This window comes from Cibotium barometz, chromosome 50, assembly GCF_041138505.1.
Source record: "Cibotium barometz isolate CiBa-2024 chromosome 50, ASM4113850v1, whole genome shotgun sequence".
Lineage (NCBI taxonomy): Eukaryota > Viridiplantae > Streptophyta > Polypodiopsida > Cyatheales > Cibotiaceae > Cibotium > Cibotium barometz.
Window position 1 is genome coordinate 34,896,446 of NC_141095.1, and position 24,869 is coordinate 34,921,314.

Below are 24,869 nucleotides of genomic sequence, written 5' to 3' on the forward strand. Positions count from 1 at the left end.
AAGAGGAAGAATAGGCACATTTCTTGCCATGATTGGGCTAAAGCATTAGGACTGTAGTTTACATTATGAACAAGGCCCCCATAGCAACAATGCATGGTGTGACTCCAAAGGAGAAGTATATTGGCAAAAAACTAGGTTTGTCACACATGAAAAGTGTTTGGATGTATTGCATATGTACACATTCCTGATGATGAGCTACGTAGGAAGTTAGATCTAAAGGCTTAAAAATGTGTGTTCATTAGTTACTCCCTTGAGCAAAAAGGGTACATATGCTATAACCCTAGCACACATGAGATGAGGGTGACCAGGGATATTGTTATACTGTTATAAAATACTTGATCGGGACTCATGCATAGGAGCACGTGGTTGCATAGAATATAGCTTAGTAATCACAACCATTGAGTGGACTAAGACAATCCTCTAGTAATGCATCTATTGGACTAGCAGGCTACATCAGAAAATTAGTCGTGTAGGTTCAGCAAGTGCATCACATAAATGTTAAGAGAAGGTTGATGAGTCTCTTGGTATGCTTGACATTTCAATAGGGCTTCCAAACTATATTACCTAGGGTTCGCATGGACGTAGGTCGGTCACATCGACTAGCCCATGACTTGGTCCAAAATGACCAACCAACTACATCACCCGATTGGGACCATAGGAGACTATAACATAGCGGCATATGAACTTGGTGTATCTCCCGCCACCATATGAGACCATATGGACCCTCAAACAAGCTTTGCAACTCGAGATTGCAACCCAAAAACAATGTGTCCTTGGTTTGTTATCTTGCACTTATTAATGTGGTCACACAGCATGCACAAGCATGCATCCTACTTGGCAGAGTGCCAAGTCTACATAATCCATGTCCTAACCATATGGCCACACTTGGCCACCATTCAATGTCTAAACTGGGAACTGTTTGTGGGTGGGATCCTCATAAAGGGGGCCCTACAAAATAAAGCACATATGTCACCCGTAAAAATAATGTGAGAGTGGAGAATTAAGCAAATGCTTTTCCAATAGTATCATTATGGGAGATGCAAACCTCACTAAGCCTCACTCACCCCTAACAATTTCAACATATATAATTACCATGATAAATAATTATCACTTTATACTATATTGAAACGAGATTTTACATTAAAACTAAGCATGTTTATAGCAAGTCCTATGCAACCCTAGTAGGTAAAATGAAAGAAAATATTATCCTCAAAAGGGATGGATTACATGATCAGTTTGCAAAAGAGAACCTTAACTCTCAATCTCCAAAATGGAGTAGTTATCATATCCTTTAAAGATGCCTTTTTGGCCCCAAGCCTTTTGACCTCTTAGGCTTTGTCTCAAGATCATAATGCAGTGATCATACCCTTTATAGATAAGGATTCCCTAAACCTTTTGACATGCTAGGTCTCGTATCCTAAAGTCCATCAACCCAAGTAACTCCTAAAACCCAACATCAACCCAAGTAACTCCTAAAACCCAACACTCTCTATGCCTTGCTACACCCGATGTCCCCTCAAACCATTTTGGTGATCTAAAACCTCACTGTTAATAGAGATGATGGCCACCTCTTGATTTCCAACCCTAAATACCCTCCTTCAATAAGAGTGGGTGCCAAACCCCCAAAAAGCACCTTGCCTAGATAAGATTCCTATGCCCAAACCGAAACTTGGTAGCCACTATATCCAAGTTCTAACCCCAAGCCAAAGCATGCCAAAAGGAGATGCCCGAAGCACCAAAGCTAAAGCCGTAACCAAAGCCCCACTAGGTGTCCACCAATATTCTAGTAGCCCAAGGCTACTTAGAAGGGAACCCTCACATTTGGATCCCTAAACCTAAGGAATCATCACCACAAACCCTTATCCCTAAAGCAAGCCAAGTAGAGGCCTCAAAACTAAACTCACAAAACTGAAACCCCACTAGATTCCAATAAAGCTTCTATTAGCCCAAAGCTACTACAAAAGGAACCCTTGTATCTGGGTCCTTGAGCTAAAAGGAACCCGTGTATCTGGGTCCTTGAGCTAAAATCACCGTAACAAAAAGTGTAATCCAAATACTTCATCCCATTCCAAACATAAGATAGTGTGGGTACCCAAAGTTGTGCCTCTAATTCTACCCAAAGTTTAATCTAGTGTAAAGAGGGAACCCTCGCGTCAAAGTCCTCAAGCCAAAACACCCTAATAATAATTGCTTAACCCAAATACAAAGACTCCATCCCATGCCAAACCTAAGATGGAGTGGAGAAATTCATGCCTCTAATTCCACTCCCAAAGCTATAACATAGCCTAACATTTTTATGAGGACCTTATAAAATAGCCATCAGGCTAAAAATAGCCCTACTTTTTTCCTTGCTCTAGAGTGATGCAATTTCTATTATTCATCAAGTTTAATACATTCTTAATTATCATAGCTTTCATTGGAACTATAGTATTCATCAACTTCAGTACAATCTTAATTATCAAATCTTTCATTCTTAATTATCATAGCTTTCATTTCTCTAGTGTGATGTGATTTCTATTATTCATCAACTTTAATATATTCCTAATTATCATATATTTAATTCTTAATTATCATCTTTCATTGGAAATATATTTGATAAAATTTGGCTACTATCATGTTGAAATATAGCACTAGAATAAGCTCTATTATATTGGCTATGAGAAAGAGAGCTTGCATAGTGCATTCTCGAGTTGAAGAACATTATGTTTTTCTTGAATCTCCATTCTATAATGGATTGGAGTGGAGACTTGGGAGGGATTGATCCAATTACTTGTGAGAGACAAGCTTGGAGTGTGAGAAGCTTGGAATGAGTAGTATAGCAATAAAGAAAGAGGGAGTGATAAGAGGGTAGTGGGATTTATGAGAAAATATGAGTGGGATTACACACTTTCATTTTCAAAATCAAGAGCCTTACTTTGGCCAACCATTTCCACACATGAATAAAAACTCTAGACCTTCTTTCTCTTTGGCTCCTTAAGTGAGGTGTGAGTTCTAGAGTTGAGAATCTCAAAGGTGGGATATATCATCAGTTAAAGAGTAAGAAGTAGAGTGAAGCTGATATGATTTGGGGTAGATAGCATCATAGTGTTAACACCCATCCCTTATTGTAGCACTAGTTCTTCTAAAGGTGATAGATATGAGAGGGAGGAATGGGTCATGTCAGCACCCCATAAGACACCTTTTTCCTTGTCCATCCAGACCATAATAGTGTAGGCTACTTTACCTAAAAAGAACGATAAATTTTGTGCTTTCGTAAACATGAGTGGGTTAACAAACTTGACTATAACTTGAAGACACCATCTCATAAAAAGGCTAAAGTTCAACCATACATATGATTCATATATTTCCTATTAAATTAAAAGGCAACAAAAGTATTAAACAGGTAGTTCTTTGAAATGTCTCTAATAATGTTTCTAAATCATAATCTAGGTGTTAAATTTTTGTTTGAAAAATGTGTATCATTAAGCCTCAGTGGTGTCAAACCTTATGTTTAGGGGATGAAAACCTAAATAAAACTTCCTTTAATAAGTTGCTTTGTGGAATCCCTTGGAGGAATTGAGTTGGGTTCCTTAATTGGAGGAGTAAATTGTGGAATCCCTTACTTAGAGAAAGGGAGTTGGGTTCCTCAATTGGCGGAATTCTTGGCTCAAGATGTTTTTTTGAGAGGGGCCTATAAATGAGCTTTTATAATTACCTTTTGATTGATGTAATTGAGTAAAATTATGTGTTTTATTTGTGGAAATGCTTTGGACCGTTGTCTTTATTGTAGCATGAACATTCTCTCATTAGTTTTACATTAATATATGATTGATTTTGAGCTCTTCTTCTTCTAAAAACATTATTGGTTCTTAAGTTGGCACCAAAGCGTTTAACTAAAATCTTTCATAAAATATACATTATTTTAGCATTCCAAATTTGTTTTTCTCTAAATCATTGGAATACATGGATTTCCAATGTCATGGGGATTACTCTTTTAACATAAAAATAAATTACTAGAAATTTCTCTTTTTCCTAATTTACTAATTATGCATAAACATAAAAATCATTTTCTCCATGATTACAAAATCTAGGATGATAATTCCTAGAATATGGTAGGAAGTCCTCTTTTCATATTATGAATGAAAATGTTTTATGTGTTTATTTTATAGAAATTTTACCATAGCTCCTCTCATATTACTAATAATTCTCAATTTAATTGCAAGAATGAAGTTTAATATTATTAATATGATTAGAATGACCACTAATTAGATCATTATTCAATTATGGATTGATTCATAATTTCTATGAAATAAATATCATAAAAGCATTAAAAAGCTATTATTTTGGCCTCCAATTAGACAAGCATAGAAATTACTTTTTGGATTAGAGAAATGCTTCATGAGAAGCTTCATTTGGATTGAGAATAGGTAATAGAAATGACCTTTCTTTGGGGGGAGAGAGAGAAATGCTTAAAAAACCATTAAAATTAAGCATAAATGAAAATTTATGTGTTTCTTTATTACAATTCATAAAAGAACTTCAATAGTAATCAAAAGCCATTCAAATTAATGCTTCTCAAGCTTGAGAGGGGTTGAGAAGAGAAGCATTTGGAGTTTTAATAAGAAAAAGATAATAATCCACACTTTACCTTCTAATTTACTTGATTCTTCGATCACAGTAGAGGCCCCCAACCAATCAATTGGTTTGGTATGATGTAGGAGTCACCAAGGAAGATTGAAGAAAGAGAGAAGCTCCAATCTCTTCAATTTTGTATAGGTTTTTAGAGGATAATAGAAACTAAGCTTAGTTTAGAGTATTACTGGCATAGTTTAGTTCACAGATGAGAATACAAAGGAATGAGGGTCTATTTATAGGTGAGAGAGGCCACTATAACTGAGTCCAACTGAGCTCTAGAATTTTCCAGCTTTATTTTGGCTGAATTTGGACAAGATTTGGACCACTCTGGCTCCCTTTTTGATTTGGTTTGATTTAGGAGAGAGGAGAGATAAAAATATCCTATTATTTTTTAGTTTTAAACTCATCCAAGCATGTGAAGTAGGTGCCTCTTTGAAGGCCTCCCTTTCCCTTACACATGTGTTAAAAATGAATGATTACTCCAAAATATCTCATTTTTTAATTAATACTTCATAATTTTTAATTAATAAATCTAGTACTTGGTCAACTCTTCATCTTATGTGGGCATTTACTCATTTTTGGGTATTTTCTTTTATTCTTTGGATTTATATTGTCCCAACACTTGGATTAATCTTATTGGTCCATACGAACCTTAATTGGACCATAATAAAAAAATTTAAAAATTTGGACCCTTAGGCTAAGGTCTTCTGAATCGATTTTAATTAATTCCAATTGCACCTTGAAAAATCTATTTTGATTTTCTATTTTAGGGAAACATTTTTTTGATATTTGTAGAATTTATTTATCCAAAAATATCCCAATATTGATTTACCACTCTCTAGAAATTTTTATCTCACTAGGCAAAACAAGGAAAAATGATATTTTCTTGTATTCAAAAACATAGAATGATTACAAGGGATTGAAGTACAAGCTTATTTGATATTCAAGTTGAGGAGGAATCTTACAGAGAAGCTCCAATCTCTTCAAAAGTAGAGGATTTTTAAGGGATAATAGAAAATATCATTATTTTAATGTAATACTGGCATGGTATAGTTCACACATTCTTTTACAAAAGACTAAGGGTCTATTTAAGGTGAGGGAGTCCACTAACCAAGTCCAACTGGGTTCTAGAATTTTTCAAGTTCAGTTTGAGTCGATTTGGACAAGATTTGGACCAATTTTACTCCCTTTTTTATTTGGTTTGATCTAAGAGAGAGGAGAGATAAAAATATCCCATTTTTTGAAGTAAAAACTCATCCACACGTGTGAATTAGCCACCTACCTCAAGAGTCCCCCTCTCCTTACCAAGGTGTCAAAAATGCATCATTATTCCAAAATATCTCATTTTTTTAGTAATATCTCATAGTTTTTAACTAATAAACCTTGTACTCATCAACTCTTCATCTTATGTGAGCATTTACTCATTTTTGGGTATTTTCTTTTATTCTTTGGATTTATCTCATCCCATTGGCCCATTGGAACCTTAATTGGACCATAATCTATTTTTTTTAATGTAGACCCTTAGGCTAAAGTCTTTTATACACATTTTCAATTAATTCCAAATGCACATTGGAAAGTTGTTTTTGAATTTCTGTTTCAAGGGAATCCATTTCAGACACTAGGAGGATTTTTATATCCAAAGATATCTCAGTTTTGGATTCTCTCTCTCTAGGCCAAAACAGGGTAAAACAAGATCTTTCTTCTATTTCAGAGAGGGGAATAATTACAAGAACAGACGGGGAGCTTCTTACACCTTTACACCTCAAAAGCTAGAGGGAGGAATCTTACATCCTACCCCACTTTAAAAATGCAAGATATCCTCATCTCGCAGCTGGAGGACAAACTCTTTCCCTCCTTAAGGTCCAACTGATTCTAGGGTTCCTTATAGTCTAGTCAACGCAACAGAATCCTAGGATAAAGATCCCTTCTACAAGAAGAACATATAGAACTCATTATCAGATAACAATTCATTCAGAACATATCATTCATATCCTTAACACAATAATGGTCCATCAGACCAAAAAATCCATCTGAAAATTCCTCCCCTCCACGAGAATTTCAGTTATGTAGTTCTCAATTTGTCATTCCTCAATTAGATCCACTGGGTCAAGGGTTAACAGCAGCAATCTGTCAGCACAATCCACTAATCTCATAGTGATTTTCTGGTCATAATCATCATTCTAGTTACCAATATCATCACTGGGATTTGTCCCATTCATCCTCATTGTGGCTTTGTTCAACTTATCTTCTTTCAACCACAATTCAGGAATCATTATCTTTCAAAAATCAGAATCCAAATCAACTCATCAATTCTCAACTAGAATTCTAAAATCATATCAACCAACATTCGAATTCACATTAAGATAGAATTTTTGTTTATAATTTCAAGGTCTTAGATTTACTCGTATATATTGTCAGTAAAGAGCTAATGATATACTCACGGTATATACAGGTAGTCACGGTCCTTGGACTTATAAGGTAAATACCATCATATCTAGGCCTCAAGCAAGTCAGAGATTCCATACAATTGTGGTACTTCCATCTGAAGACCTAATTACCAATTTATGAATCTTTATTCTGAATATTAATTTGTATGAATTTCATCACACAATTATAATCTTTTACTGGTACTTCATTAATTTTTTACATTTCTTGCTTCTCGGTTGATCCACTTTAGCCAATTCACTCTGATACCAGCTGAAAGATCCCTGCCACCTCCGCGCAATGAATTCTGGGGTGCTAGCAATGGAAGTAGCATTTCTTGCATAGGGAAGAGTCTCTCACTCGGGGCCTCGCCCACGGATATCTGGACAAGAGACTAATCCCTCGGTTCTTCCAAAACCGAACCCAGAAATACTTCCCTAGCCCAAAAAGCACGGATTCCTCCAGGATATTTTTATTCTAACATAGTCAAGAGCCTTAACTAACCAAACTGATTCGACTGACCCCATAAATTACATGATCAGATCAAGGAAAAACTTGCAGACCAATGCTTTTGAGGAGTACATGAGGCCTTGGATTGTCAAGCTACCACAGGAGGACACTGATTAGGTGCCATGCAATCTCCTATGATATATCAACAAGAGTGATACGAATGCCCTCAGGAGTTGCCAAAATTCCAAGATATTATGCTCCTTGATGGTCATTTTACAAGTAGATCACCAAGGAGGAGATGCTTTCACTTCAGAGGGCATGTAGTCAAGAGTACCTCTGTAGTTCTCTTTAGCCAAGAGGGTGGTCATTTTCTGAAATCAATCTCGGGAGAGAAGATGAAGAAAATGTCCTCTTTGTCAGGCCACTCGGTCCTCTTTAAGAACTCAAGAAACCTCTCGTATGCCATGTTTGGGTCCATGCTAGAAGGGAGTGGCAAATGCTAGAAATGGAGAGATGAGTGGTGAAAGAGAGAGGAACTTCAAAACAAAGTGTTAGAAAATGAGAGAGGTTCTATATTTATAGACCTCAAAATTAAACATTGGGCATTTCATACTATAACATAAGTGACCATAGAACAAAGACTATACGGGATTTACTTCATCTATCATACCATAACAGAATTGAGTCTCATTTTAGGGATCCATCAGGGCCAGCCTAACCCCATCCAGTCTCGTGGGTTAGCCAACCACCCATCCATTTAGTAATTTGGTTATGTTTTGCCCTGGGTACTAGGGAAAAGAGTTCCCAGGCTCCCTAGCCGATGCTTCAAGCAAACTTCAAGATAGTCACACCACTTACACACCTAATATGAAATTGCCTGTTTCACATATTCAGTTGTACCTTATATACAATTGGCCCTTATTCACACTTGGGTGCCCAAAACTTACTAACTAAGGCCTTGTGTCCATTCATTATGAGAAAATACCTTATATACAATTGGCCCTTATTCACACTTGGGTGCCCAAAACTTACTAACTAAGGCCTTGGGTGGCCAATCTCTCATATTGTTATAACTTTTATAGTGCCTTCGCATGACACTTATTAATTTCCTAAAATGGAGGAGCATATTTGTTAACCCTAACTAGGATTAACACCTTGGTAAAACGGATGGGTTTTGATATGTCTCACACTTTTTCCTCTTTGGAGGAGGTTGGGGGCTTGGGGTTGTCAAAGAGACAATGTTTCATAAGTTGGGAAAGGACTTGGTGAGGCATAGGGGGTGGAAGTTCTTTGTCAAATGACCTGTGTGAGCATGTGGGTGCAATTTACCTTATCTCTTAGGTTCTTGCATAAGATTTAGATTTCACTTTCTAGTAGGCTTCGGCCCAATTTAGTGGTTGGTCGAAAAGGATCTTGGCCAAGTAGGAGAGGACACCATGTTGTGTTTATTGAAAACTAGGGTGAATCAAAAGATAATATTTCATGGTGGTGAATGGAAGCATGATTAGGGATACATGATCAACAAAATAAATAATGACAGAATGATAATAAACAAAAACATTCTTATATTACTTTGTATTAGATGCGCCTTCATATAGGCAAAATGTTCAAGTAGTGTACATCATCAATTAGATCAACAGGTTGCAAATTCTCCTCCACAATATTCTCCACAAAATTAGCTCCTTGATTCTCTCAATCAAAGTAGATGCTCACGAGCTTCCCCTTTTATTCTTGGTGAAAGTGTTTCACTAAACAACCTTAGGAAATGTAGCACATGTTTGGGCATTATTTCTAACACCTTCCCATGAACCAAACGTGGATAAAGTTAAATAAGGCTAAGATGACCTAAAATTGAATGCCCTCCCACAATCAAAGGTAGGTACAAAGCTGGAGATACAATGGGTATGATGACCAAGATGAGTTTGCCATACACAAAAGTGGCTATATCACTAACCTAGATGCCCATATAGAAGATGGTACATTAGATAAAAACTCTTGGTTTACAATGCCATAAAAAGAGTATCCAAGCTTAAATAAAAAGATGTGAAAGTAGAATGGGCCAAATCCATGACCATCAAAAAGCATAATCATAGTCATTAAAGCAAAGGTTGGCCTCATGGGTGGTGTTCAATGGAGAGTTTCTTTGTTTGGGGAGTGGCTTTTGAGGATGAGGCTTGCAGGCTTTGACAAAATAAGCACCATCAACATGGTACTCACTCTTCTTTAAAATACTCTTCTCTTATTCCAAGAGAGAAGCTTCAATGTCGATGAGGGATGGAGGAGGAAGATTTAAAAGAGTTGTGACAAGGGTTTAATATTCATCAAGATGTGACACACTCTTAATCTACGCAACAATTTTATCATTGTCTTCTATTTCCCACTTAATTTCTATGAGTTGTGTTAAGAGGCTTTTTAAATCATTAATGTGGGCAGGCATAGTAGTTGTGGAGTCATTTTGAAGCCCAAAGAACTTCACTAGGAAACTAATCTTGGAGTGTTTACAAGTAGCACCAAATAATTTATCTAGGGTTTCCCATGCATCTTGAGATGTATCACAAGTGTAAATGTGATGTACAAAAGTGTCATCCAAGTGTTCCCCTATAATGCCTAGTGCCTTATCATTCTTTAAATCTCATTGTACACTACTCTCTCTAGTAGTAAAAGTCTTTCCTCTTTCCCTTGAACAATGTTCCACAAGCCCTTTTTCGTGAGATTAAACTTCACCTTGGTTTGCCAAGTGTGAAAGTTCTCCCCTCTAACTTTTCCTTCACCTCACTAGGAGCCATACCAAGGTCTTACCTCCTGCAAGAGCAAGGGAAGTGTCTAATGCTTTACAAGTTTGGCTCAAAAAACACGTATTATATTAAATGACCACTTAAAGTAATCCCCACATAAAAGTTAATAACCCATATCTTCTTTCATATCCCTTGTCCCATACAAATGAAGGTTTGATGTAAGATAAGGACTGGAACCCATTTTAATATCTTCTTTATAATACCATGGTTTCTTTGGATTTCACAGTTTTCTACAAGCTATATTAATTCTTCTTCTAATGGGCAGCTTCTCTCTGCTAGGGGTGCTCGGTGGAGATTTGGTTGACTGAAGATAATGACGAGTTTTCACTCTCAGAAGACAAAATGTTAATGATTTTAGCCACACTCTCGCTACTAGTGGACATTACTTATAAGTCATGAAGAAAGCCAAGGTGAGTTCAGAACCAAGGTGAGTTTGGTATCAACTAGACTATTCAAAATCAACAGGTTTGGAATTTGCTGAATGGAATCAGCTGGATATGTCGGATTTAACTGTGGCAGTCAAAATTAGCTAGACAATCGAAATCAGTTGGGTAGTTGGAATCAGCTGATCAGCCAAAATCAGTTGGGCAGTTGGAATCAGCTGATCAGCCAAAATCAGTTGGGCAGTTGGAATCAGCTGATCAGCCAAAATCAGTTGGGCAGTTGGAAGCAGCTGATCAGCCAAAATCAATTGATCAGTTAGAATCAGTCGGACAATTGGAATCAATTAAACAATCAAAATCAGTTGTCGGGTAGTCGAAATCAGCTGATCAGATGAAATCAGTAAACAGTCAGACAATCGAAATCAGTCATCGGGTAGTCGAAATCAGCTGATCAGATGAAATCAGTAAACAGTGAGAATCAGTCAGGCAGTCGAAATTAGATTGATAAAAAACCGCTTGAGCACACTGTGAGGAGCTAAAAAAACATGATGACATCACAACTATGAGCTGCAACTATGCAAAAGTGGCAAGCTAACGTCAGATGCTGAACTTTGACGTGTGCTGGAGGAGGCACTGATCATTGATGGCAATACTTCTGCTTTGCTATTTATTGGTCAATAGGTGATGGCAAAGAGCAGCGTAGCAGAAGCGATATCTAGCTCTGATACCATTTATTACTACGGTGGATCAAAAGCTAAATATTTTATGGTGATAATGGAAGCATGATTAGGGATACAAGATCAACAAAATAAATAATGAGGCAGAATGAAAGTAAACAAAAACATGCCTATATTGCTTTGTATAGGCAAAAGGTTCAAGTGGTGTATATCATCGATTAGATTTGTAGGTTGCAAATTCTCCTCCATAATCTTCTCCATGAAATTAGCTCCTTGATTCTCTCAATCAAAGTAGATGCTCACGAGCTTCCCCTTTTATACTTGGTGAAAGTGTTTCACCAAACAACCTTAGGAAATGTAGCATATGTTTGGGCACTATTTCTAACAGTGTTGCCCTTGGCCTAGCCTTCTAGTGAGTGAGGAAAGTGAGCATATGGGTTGGGGGCACCCACTAGGGACCACGATGTCCGCAAATTTAGATCCATTGGAATTGAGACCTTGGTGATTAGGTATTAAACCTTGACCATGGCTCTTCTAACAAGATCCTTGGTGAGAGGGATCCAATGATGCAACCCATCTGACATCTTGACCTCCCTTGAATTATTTATATTGTGGTAATACTAAATATAGTGCAGGGTGAGAGGGAGATCTAGGCAGGGTGAGAAGAAGATTTGGGCCCTATGTTGATTATTTGTATTGTGGTAATACTCAATATAGCACAAGGTGAGAGGGAGATCTGGGCCCTATGTTGATTAGTTTTGGAAGGTCATGAGGACTTTGTCAAGGTAAGGGGCTTATCGGGGTGGGGTTCGGGACGGTCCCGACTGCATACTTATTGGTCTGGCTGCATACTTATCGACCGAATGCTACTTTGGGCAGGTGGAAAATGGTATGACACACTACCAAATAGGCAGCCCTAAAGTGGTTTTTGAGGGGGGTCTTGACTTGGGCTTGAATAAGCGATCCTTGGAATTGGTAAAGTGGTTTTTGAGGGGGGTCTTGACTTGGGCTTGAATAAGCGATCCTTGGAATTGGTAAAGTGGTTTTTGAGGGGGGTCTTGACTTGGGCTTGAATAAGCGATCCTTGGAATTGGTAAAGAATGTTAGGTTCTAGGAAGCATGAATCATGCCATTTCGGCAAATGAACCAAGAATATCCTAGAGGTAGTGGTGGTGATGAAGTGGATGTGGCTCCATCAGGCTATGGTCTTTATGTAAATGTTCCTTGTGCAAGGGATTAAATCCTAAGTTTAAGTATGTGCACAATTATTGTCGGGAAGTGCTAGCTTAATGCTAGTGCCACATTAGTGCCAAGTAATAAGTCAGTGTGAAATAGCTTTTGTGGGCTGGTTAGGTTTAGAATGGGGGTTTTGGACTTAGTGGGTGGATGCTCTTAGACTTTTTTGGGGTGCCCTAATGGACTACGCGGGCATGTACCTAGGTAGGTGTACCTCCAAGGAAACCTAGCTATCCAGCTCTACCCTCCATGGGGAGTTCTCTACCCACTCAAAATAAGTAGTAAAAGAAGGTTTAAGAAGAATAAGTAGTAAAAGAAGGTTTAAGAAGCTTCTTTTACTTACTTATTGGTTTATCAAGAAGAGGATAGGACGTTTGGTGTTGCATTTTTACGGAATGCCGATGCTTTTCGGTTGCTTTACCTCTTGTTTTTTTATTTCTTTTAGCTATTGCAATTTGCTTTCTTTGTCGGCTTCTTTGGGTGGCTTGCTTGGTGGAAACTCTTGGGGACTCTTTGGAATGCTCTTATCGATGAGTCCAGTTTAATTGCCGACATTCTAGGGGCTTTGGCTTCTTACTCTTGCCGAGGTTTGGTGTGGTTATACTCACTTCCTAGGGGTGGCGGTTGCTTTTATACAGCTTATTTGTAGGGTTGATTTTTGATAGGCATTTTGCACGTTTTTGGGGTGTTTGCAAGGGTAAAAATAAGGGTTGAACATAAAAAAAGTACATAGAAATGACTTAAAAAATCCAAAATCTAGGAAGATATAGGAATTTTTAAGGGCAACCTTGCCCATTAAAAATCAACCCCGGCCACCACTAGTGTTGTGGGCTAGGGGGTTATGCTTGTGCTCTCTCTCTCTCTCTCTCTCTCTCTCACACACACACACACACACACACACACACACACACACACACACACACACACACACACACACACACACAAGACGATTTGGAGGGCGTCGCAATAATGTAATAGACTGGGAGGGCGGTGGCAATTGCTGCAGAACTATGCATGGGAGAGCAATAAGGGGGGGTCTCTTGGCCTTCCCGGCTAGGGAAATCCCCATGTCAGCCATGTGGCCATCGTGGCCATTACGGCCTACTAGCCATGTGGCCCATAGGACCTTAAATTAATACTAATATTAATATTAAACTACTATTTTAAATTAATATTTTTTGAATGAATGAAAAAATAATAATAACGGTGTTAAAAGGAAAAAAATAAAATAAAATAATAAGAAAAAGATATTAATAAATTAAAATTAAGACTGGGGGTGGAAAAAAATTTGATAAGAAAAAAAAAAGAGGGAGGGAGGGAGGAGTTTATGTTCTTACATGCATGGAATACGTGTATTTTTTTGCGATTACAGGGGGTGTACATGATGTGATGGTTTAACTTCTTGAGGAGTGTGTGTATAGGGTGAGCACATGTGCAAGTTATGCACACATGTGGGTTCATAGTGTGTGGAAAGGGTGTGTGTAAGTGTGGATACATGTGTGGTTGATTATGTTTTGTGTGCACGTTTAGGTGCAAAGTGTGTGGAGAGGGTGTGTAAGTGTGGGTGCACCCACACCATGCACATATGGGTGCATATGTGGGTGCATAGTGTGTATAATTGTGGATGCACGTGTGGTTGATTGTGTTTTGTGTGCACGTTCTGGTAGGGGGTGTACATGTGCATGTTTTTGGCTTCTTGTCATTTTTAGTTTGGTTTTGAGTTTTTAGGTTTTGAATCATTTTTGGTAGATGGGGATATTATGTTACATATGTACAACATGGGTTCAAGGTTTATGGCTTTATCGTGTGGGTTGAATGAGAAAAGGCAAAGAACCACTTGTCCATTCATAATGAAATCTTGGATGCCATTACCAATGGCTTCACTAGTGCCCTTGCTTGAGCTTTGGCCTTATAATTGTAAGTTGATGTTATGACATAGCACACTAGGGCATTGTGGGACCATTGTGATCCCTTTGAGCCTGGGGGGCATCTAGAGTTCTAAGGGAGTATGTACATGGCTCTCTGGAGTGCTTGGCACCTAGGGTGGCTCTTCTAAGATTTTAATTGACAAGGGTTCAACCATTGTACATGGACTTGGTGTGAAACATCCATGGTTTCTTCGACTACTTCGTTGGTGGGTTTGACACATGAGTTCCCTGCTCCCCACTCCTACTTAAAATTTTGGGTGGCATTATTAATCCATTTTGGGGTTAATTCTACATCAAATAGCCAAGATAAAGACACCAAAAGCATGTATGATCAATCTACGAAGCAACAAATGTACAACTTGGATGGGCAAGAACACTTATGACAATTCCTGCTCCAAAACCATGTGGTAGCAAACTAGAATGGATTCCTTGTGAATGTACTTTATGCATGTAATATGAGATTAAGTACTATACAAGAAATAGGCCACTTATGACCCCTCACCTGGATGTGTGACTCAACACAGCAGTGTAACAATGCTCATGGGAGATAGTGAGACAGAAACTACTACCCAAGGAGGTGTGGATCTTGGAGATCTTAAGGTTTATGAGCCCGGCCATTCAAAGGATCCCCATGACGGTTTTAGCTTGCTAAGGTAATCTCTTGTGATTGTGATTCTAGGAGAGACAAAAGTGAGCAATAACATTATTGGTGCCACTACTGATGCATTATTTTGTTCTCTAAATCTAAGCATAATACATTGCCCATACTCTCTAGTAGTGGATTCCCACAAAAAAGAGTTGGTTGCATGAAGAAGTGTGGTAATTTTGGTTGTTTTTTGTTCTCTTTTTGTTTTGTAAAGAATGTGTTTTGGCTTAATTTATTATTTTTATTATATGTAGATTGATTTAAATGGTTCATTTAGTATCCACATAGGTTAATCTAGGCTTAGAATGTATCATTTGCATTACATTAAGCATTTTAGTGAAAGTTTTGTTCTCTTTTATATTTTTACATAGATTTTAGATGGTATTTTGTACACTTCTAAATGAGTTTTTAAATGTATTTGATTACATTAGAGTGTTAGTATCTATTTTACTTAGCTTAATCATGAAAGAAAATCTTTAAAAATGTTCAAAACTTTTAGTTTTCACTAATTTCACTAATTGGACTAGTTTTTTGCATTAGGAAAGTGATAAGTGAAGAGAGAGTAGAAAAACCCAAAAAATTAGAGGTTTTAATGGTTGTTTAGGGTTTAATGTGAGCTTTAAAAAAGGAGATTAAGAGTGCATAGAATACATGTTATACACGGAATCAACACACAAAACTCACAAAATTAAGGATTGTAGCTCTCGTTTGCGTAAGAGAAGAGCTCATATTTAGGTCTTTAATTATTTGTTAACTCACACATTAGGTAATGTACATGCTGTAGCAATTCATTGCCTAATCCAAAGATGAGCTTAATTGTATGAACTAATTAGTGATTAGTAGTTAATTAAGGATCCTTAAGGAGAAAAACTAGTGAAAGGGTCAATCTTGAATTAACTCCTAATCACTTTTCCCCATAACTCATAGTGGCTAATGAAAGCATTCAATGTAAAGATGCATTGTGCATTGGATAGAATCCATTTTTGGGTGGATTCTATCCAACTCACAATGCATTAAATACAAGTTTTTATAGGGGTTTTTGGAATCCAGTTTTGAATTTCAAATTAGGGGTGTAAGAGGTTTTTCCCAAACGGCACGTGAGAGCCAAAAGTCAACACTTTTATGACACCCTTTTACACATATCATAAATGCCACCTAGAAGTGGATTCTATCTGAGGATGGCCATTTCATGAGCAAGAAGGAACGAGCGAGAGCGTTTTTCAAGTGGTGGGGCATTGATTTGTAATGAACATGAAGACACATGTTGTATTTTTTTCATGAATATATCACCATTGGATTGTCCAACCACAAACTTAATTTTTATAAAGGGAAAAAAAGCTCGACCATAAAAGGAAACCTCAAACAGTGAATCGTAACTTTTATTGAAGAAAAAAGTTTGAAGACAACAAGAAACCTTAAACCAGGAAGCCCAAAAAATAGAACACCCCAATAGTAAATGCTATGCATATTCTCCTCCAAAGACCAAAAAACAGGCAACCACCAGTAACATTTGCCATGCGTTTGTAGTTAGCATCCCAAAATTTGTCAATGCATATTCGGACATCCAACAATTCCCTATGGCTCTGCAACATTTGCATGGTAGCAACGACCAGACACACAATGCTTGAAACTACACCACTTTTGTCAAAGCTCTGGTGCATAGCTCATGCACAACCACATCAAGATTCAGCACCTGCAAAAAAACATAATACATATGTTTACATATCATGCTTTGCTCCCCTCTTTTGGAAATCTGGACAAGAGAAGCTTGGGTACTCAAACACATTCACCACATAATTCACTCTAACAGCATGCGACCCCTCTGTGCTCACACAAAACATGTACAATTCATTACAGATGACAATGTCTTCTCAAACCATGCAAGTTGAGATCAAATGACCTTTCTGTACATTCGCTTGGAATTCTTTAGTGAGCCTTTTGCACCAATGCACAACCTTGCCGGCCCGGTACTTAGCCATCCATGAGCTTGCATGTATTGGTGGTAGGCCTAACCCTACTATTGAATTTGGATTATGTGGGATGGTGCTATCCGTCTCTAATAGAAAACCTGCTCTCTCCATATTAGCCACCTCCTCCATTGTAAGGTTTGTACCTTTTGCAACTGGCCCGGTGGTGCAATCACCCACTTGGTGTCCACGTGCTAGCAATGTGTATTCACATTAGCAAAGAACCATACAAATCCCTCCCGAATGCCACCCAAGGTACCATCATGTCTTGGGTAAGTACGTCATCCCAAAAAACAAGGCACAAAAACACCACCTTGCTGTGTCCACCCTATGGATTAATCAAGGCACTACATCGCTGCTTTGTGTCTACAGCATGTAAATTTAGACCGGTTCTGTCCGTCTCATCCCCCATAGTGTTTTCCCTAGTTTCTTCTCTTGAATGTTGGGTTGCATGGATTTAGAGGTGTCAAAATAGCCGGTCCTCTTTTGTTAACTATCACAATCACGTACTCTGGCCTATGGCTATCATTCTCTAGCACAACACCTGGAGATGAAAGATAAGTCTTTTACGTTGCACAAATTTCTGTTCATGGTCTACTTTTGGGCTACCCAAATTAGCCTCTGCCATTGCACTATGGGTCAAGTCAATTAGTCTTTTGCTCATTGACGCCCCAACATTCCTTGAAAGGAAGCGCTCCTTGATTTCTTGTAGTCCCATTCTAGTCCTAGATTAGCCTCTGCCATTGCACTATGGGTCAAGTCAATTAGTCTTTTGCTCATTGACGCCCCAACATTCCTTGAAACGAAGTGTTTCTTGATTTCTTGTAGTCCCATTCTAGTCCTAGTATAACCAACCACCAAGTATGCATTGCTCTGTGCACTCTGCAGCACAGCCAATGAAAGGTCAACTGTAGTAGCCTCATACAAAGACAACTACTTCTTATAGCCCCAACATTGACGCCCCAACATTCCTTGAAACAAAGTGCTCCTTGATTTCTTGTAGTCCCATTCTAGTCCTAGTATAACCAGCCACCAAGTATGCATTGCTCTGTGCACTCTGCAACACAGCCAATGAAAGGTCAACTGTAGTAGCCTCATACAAAGACAACTACTTCTTATAGCCAATAGCTACTCACATGTTAGAGTGCTTGTTCTTAGAGGGGTTTGTGGTCGGCATGAAAGGACCATCTTTGTCTTGTGCCAAAAACCAAGAACTCCAATGCATTGCACGCACTTCCCACCATGCAAGCCGTATTTCCATCGACGGCAACTCACCCCCCACAACATGTCCATTTCTCCACCACTGTTGTAAAGCTTGTTTACAATTTTCTGCCACAACATCCAAGCTTGAATTCTTCCACTTTCTACATAAGAACTTATGCTCCTCATGAAAAGGTGGTCTAATAAACTTTTTTGTATGATTCACCATGCTCTGCTCCCAATGAAAAGCACATGATCATTCTTTTTCTGGGTTATGTTTCCCATAAAAATAAATAGAGCACACTGCAATCCAATTTGCATTGGCCTCATTAGTTATAAAACCCCTGAACTCAGGTTTAGCACAACCACATTCTTGCATAAAATAACAACATTCAACATTTTTCAAAATTCTTTCTGAGCATATCTATCCTCAACCTTAAATTCACATGTAGCAATGGTTAGAATTTCCTTGAGGAAAGGATCGCAAATAAAAGCCCCAATTGTAGACCAACCATGAACACGATGCACGTGATCAAAATGCACCCACATCTCCTACACGTGATCAAAATGCACCCATATCTCCTACACGTTACCACTTGGTCTCATTCTATTCCTCACCAAGTCTACTCCACTCGCAGGACCGAGAGTTGACATTCTAAAAACATGTGGCTGTAGGTTCGAACCCAACTGCCTTGGGAAAAGAACACTCCACTCCCAGGACCGAGAGTTGACATTCTAAAAACACGTGGCTGTAGGTTCGAACCCAACTGCTCTGGGAAAAGAACACTATGCAAAAATGGATGACGAATCTTGCCTTTCAACTCTAGAATGGCTTCGAGTCCTTTCGGACCACAGACATTGCTCCCTTTAGATTCTTGAATACATCTCTGAGTTCTCTTCATTCGACAGAGTGGAGTCACAGTCTTAAGTAGGTCATTCAGTTCCTTGTCACCAAAATATCCTTCTTTCCCCTCACGTTCTTTAATCAAACTGTCCAGAACCAGCTCTTGGGCCACACTCACTTCGACTTGACTCCCCCCCTTTGCATGTGAGTATAATTTATCTTTAATTATTAATGGGAGACAATCTTATGGTTTGGCAAAGTGTCAAGGTCTATAGCTCATGAGAGAATATTGTCTAGCTTTTGGTCATGCCCTTCTAATGGGGTATCATCCGAGGCAAGAGTCTTCATTTTATGAATTTTAGCATGTTCGTTGATGATGAGGATTTCGTTGTGGAGGAGAAGATCTTGTTACAATGCTTTCCTAGTGGTTTAAGTCATGACCATGGGTAAGATCTAGTTTGCATGCATCATGCAATTAAGATTGGCATGGTTGGCATGTAAGTGTTCCTTGTGGGAGAAATGTACTCGAGTTAAAGTTTATATATAGATATGAACTAGTGGGAAGCATGTCTAGATCCATGAGTAGCAAATCCATGTGTAGGTCAATGCCAAAACCATTAGGAAGTAGCCTGCTTCGACGCAAGCTGCTTCCCAATGGTTGTGGCCTTGGCCTACAGATGGCTTGGCTACCCATGGATATAGACATGCACCAATACATGCAAGTTTGTGTAGGGCAATCCAATTCTTTGAGAAACCTCCGAGCGAGGTGAAAATTAGAGCCAAACTTGGCAATAAACCCCCCAAAAAATGAATTTTTCTAGATAAAATTTTAAAACACAAATGTAATTAGAAAATAGTGCATCACTTTTTGCCAATCCAATGAGCATAAGACATACACACTTACATAATTTCCCATTTACACCTCACCATAAGCCTATCTCAAAAGATACCAAAATTGCATGAACCACCAATACACAAAACCTGTCTATATTAGAGTGCATATATAAGTGACCATTCTTACATAACCACAAATTAGTTGGAAGATCCCAAAATTCCCTGAACCACCAATACACAAAACTAGTCCAAAATAAAGGTAGAGAAAACATTGCAACTACCCAAAATTGAACCACACAAAACATTCTAACAATCCCATGTCCTGTAGATCACAAAAAGGCATAAACATCCGATGAAAAAAAACACATTTAGCCACGCTCTTTCAAGGTGCGACATTTGATCGCCTGCCTCCAAGTGCTTGAAACAACTCAATTTTTGTTAGAGCTGCTTGTTGAGGAATAAACTCATGAGCACTCATATCCAAACCAAGGACTTGTAAGTAAACAAAGTAAATGTGCTTGCATGGAATGTATGTAGAGTGCTTACTCTCTCTTTTTTGAAAATCTTCACGTGTATCTTGGAAAGTTGTTGATCATAACGGCCTAGATCCATCAGTGCTTACATCAAAGATATGAGACTCATTGTATATAACAATGGCCTTACAAATTACCTGTCTATCCAAGTTTCGACCCTTATCAACGTTCTCATTAAATTCTTTTGTTAACCTTGTCCTCCATCTCATAAGTTTTCCATCACGAAACCGTGGATGAAAGGCACTAGCCAATGTATCATTTGCAATCATATTATTCCATGGGCTTTGCGGAACAACAATCCTTTACAAAATGAATCCATTCCTTTCAAGAATTTCCACCTTATGACAATTCAAATTGGTATTGTGACACAAAGTTGGGGTTTTGACTTCGGTCACTTCTTAGAATCAAAACACACTTGTATGAAACCTCACAGCCTCCTCACCTCCCTTTCTCTCCCTAGGTTAAGATAAAGATAAACACATCAAAGGTGAGATCATAATTCATGGAAGAAAAGATGAAAGGCTCTGGAGAAGCAAGAATTTTTGCCAATCTTACAGCTCCAAACAAGAGGGCAATTCTTTGTTGGAAGAAAATCTTCCGACTCAGGATTATGTGAACAGAAACATACAGGGAATGTTGGTAAGGTTCATCCATTCAAATTGGTCGATTTGGACCAAACATCTTAAAGTAAAAAAGTATAGCAATCACTTACAAGAGGATAAGATACATGGGATTTGCTTTTTGATAAGAGATTAAGAGGAATTAATCATTATTAAGAAGCAATCACTTACAAGAGGATAAGATACATGGGATTTGCTTTTTGATAAGATATTAAGAGGAATTAATCATTATTAAGATACATGGGATTTGCTTTTTGATAAGAGATTAAGAGGAATTAATCATTATTAAGAAGAAATTATGGCCAAAAGTCTATAAAAATAGAGATACACAGAGAATTATAGTTTTAAATACATATAGACTCTATAAAAGAGGGTTATATAAGTACGTAGAGCTTGAAGAGAGCTTCGCGCCTGTATAAAAACTTTTGAAAACGGGCAACCGAGCAAAAAGTTATGAGCATTTTACTACAAGACTATAAAACTGCCAAAATTCGCCTAAAAGTTAGCATTTTACTACAAGACTGGGCACCGCAATCTTCTTGGACAAGCTTCCACCTTATTACCATTGAGAAACCATCAAAATATGTACAAAATTGAAAATGAAAGATATCATTTTTCATGTCACAATATCTTCCACAGGCCAGCAGACCCTGGGCGCCGATCTTGGTGCACCTATCACATGGTCCTCGTCAACATCCCGAGTGTGTCATAGATGAATTATAGAACCACACATACCCTCCACCAACAACTCCACCATTTTTGTCCAACCCCACATCAATAATTTGAGAGCCACATCTGCCATTCTGTCTTGGCAATCACCCAAAATAAGTTACTTTGCTTCCAAGAGTAGTTCTACAAATTGACCACATTGTTTTGGGCATTTTAGTCTTAACACATGTACTTGTCTCCACACTCTCTGCATTTCACGTGCTACCTTGTGGATGGTCTATTGTCACAGTCACATACTCTGGCCGATGTGAGTGTCTTCATCCAAGATCTTGCTTGGATCCACACATAGTGGATGCTTTTGTCACACTCTTTGTTGACCTTTCTTGCCACGTTGCATCTCAGGAGAGTCAATACCCATCTCTTGCATAGTTGTGTGAGCTAAATCAATGAGTCTTTTTCCAAAAGATGTTTTTTTAACCTGTACTCATAAATCTATCAGCCATGTCCTGCATTTTTGGGCCTATTCTACCAAAGGGCACACCTTTTAAGTAAGCATTATACTTCACACTTTTTGCAAAAGAGCCAATGCCATGTCTGTACCTGTGGCCTCAAAAAAGCTAATCTGACTTTTATAACCTACTAATGCTCTCATACTCGCATGCTTTACCTCAGCAAGGTTTGTCCTTGGAACAAAAACTCCCAAGTTCTCCTTAGCAACAAACCAAGAGTCCCAGCAGTGAAAAGCCCTGATATCCCACCAAGCTAGCCATGTCTCCAATGTAGGAATGTCTTCGTGCATAGCATGGCCAGAAAACCAAAACTTTTGAATCTCATTTTTACAAGCCTCTGTGGCTGTCTGTGAAGGAGCATTTCTCCATTTTCTACACAGAGACTTGTGTTCCTCAATGAAAGATGGTTTAATACACTTACGCGAGTGCCTCACCATACTTTGTTCCTGATGGAAATCACAACTTCTCTCTTTCTCAAGTAATATTTTCTTTTCCCCTCCTAAATAAATGGCGCAAATAGCAATCCAATGAGCATTTGCTTAATCTTCCATGAATCCATAGAACTCAGGTTTATCAAAGCCGTTTTGCTGAACCACTGTATTCAACATTTTCCAAAATTCTATTTGTGCATTGCCGATCCCTCGGTCATCGCTCGCTGATCCTCAACTCTAAATTTGCACGTAGCTATGGTGACCAGTTCACGGATGAATGGATCGCAACATGGGCAGACATTGTGGGCTATCCAGATACCCTGTGAACATGGTCGAAATGGATCCACATATGTTGCAAACTACCACATGGTCTCATCTTGTTAACCAAGTGTAATGTGGGCTATCCAGATACCCTGTGAACATGGTCGAAATGGATCCACATATGATGCAAACTACCACATGGTCTCATCTTGTTAACCAAGTGTAATCCACTACCAGGACCCTTTGTAGACATCTTACAAACATGGGGTTGATGTTTGTCCCCCTAACTGGCCCGAAAAGATGGAAAGAGCACGCTTTGAAGAAAAGGGTATCTATACTTGTTCTTAAGTTCAAGTACTGCCTCAAGACCAGTAGCTGAAATATTTTTATCCCACTTGGCATATTCCAAACACCTCTCAATGCGTTTCTTATTGGGGACAAAGGAGTAACATACTCCAACATTTGTGTAAACTCATCATCCCCAATATTTGAGTAACCATGTGCATCATCCTTCATTAGCATGTCAAATATAACATCTTGGGCCACTGCTATTTGCAACTACTTTGCTGTAGTGAAAGGATTAAGGGTGACCCTACTGTTCACCTTCTCTTCTAAAATTTTCCCAATGTATGTACCTATGCCTTTTTTGTAAGGATGCGCATGATTACCCATATGTATAGCACATCTACTTGTATTTTGATGATCTCTTAGTAGACACTAATAGTAGATAACAACTGAGCATGTTTTCACACATTCAGGCATTTGATCACAATGTTTGCAGGAAATATTACCAAACTCTGAACCAATCATTCCCTCTGGACAACTTCTTTTCAATCGGCCTTTCCATTGAGTCTCATTATGTAAGTGCATCCTGGAATAATAAGGAAAATCTACATTCACACACCATAAATGGCCTGAGCATCTACTGAATTGAATAGCACTGTTAAAATAACTAGAATTGCGTGTTATGTACTCAACCCATGAGTGACCATCCTACCTCTGTTCCATACCATACATTGCAGAAGCAGTCCCACATGACGGTAGCTCATAAGCAACATATCCATCATATGACAGGGGAAACTTATCCACTCTATGTATATTGATGGCACTATGCATATTGATGGCACTATGTAAGTAATGCAGCATGCAAACTGTTATTGAGAGGAAGTGCCCTAATAGCATATAACACAATCAAATTTTTTTCTTTTGGAGAATTATTTTTATCCATGTGAACAAAAAGCTTATAAAATTGATATATATCTGCATCAAGCTCAAAACCCATTTCACTTGTATCAAATTATTTTTATCCATGTGAACAAAAAAGCTTATAAAATTGATATATATCTGCATCAAGCTCAAAACCCATTTCACTTGTATTCAGCCGAACGAGGTATAGTTTCAAATGCTCAGAGCTTAGAGAAAGGGGGTTCAGTGCAATTGGAAGACTGGCCAAATCAAAATAATCACAGATCGTAGATAATTTTAGCTCAAAAAATATCTCATTAGAGACCAGGCATAGTTTTTGTCTTGGACTGGATCCATACATAGTAATATTCCTTCTCATTGTATCCTTCACAGTTCTACCAAATAGAAGGAGAAAAATGGTACACAGCAGACCAACAAAAGCTCAACTCTATGTAGTTTCAACCTTTTGGTTCCTAGATTTTTGAACTAGGGAGAGTCTGTCCTTGTATTACCACTAATAGCAAATAACGATTTTTAATAAAATATCCATTATTTTTCCAAACAATTGATTCCAGAAAATCTCTAAATATTCTTATATTTATGAACACGTAGTGGTGCCTTCAAAGTAGTCATTGTTAATGATTATGGCGGCTCTAAAGACAC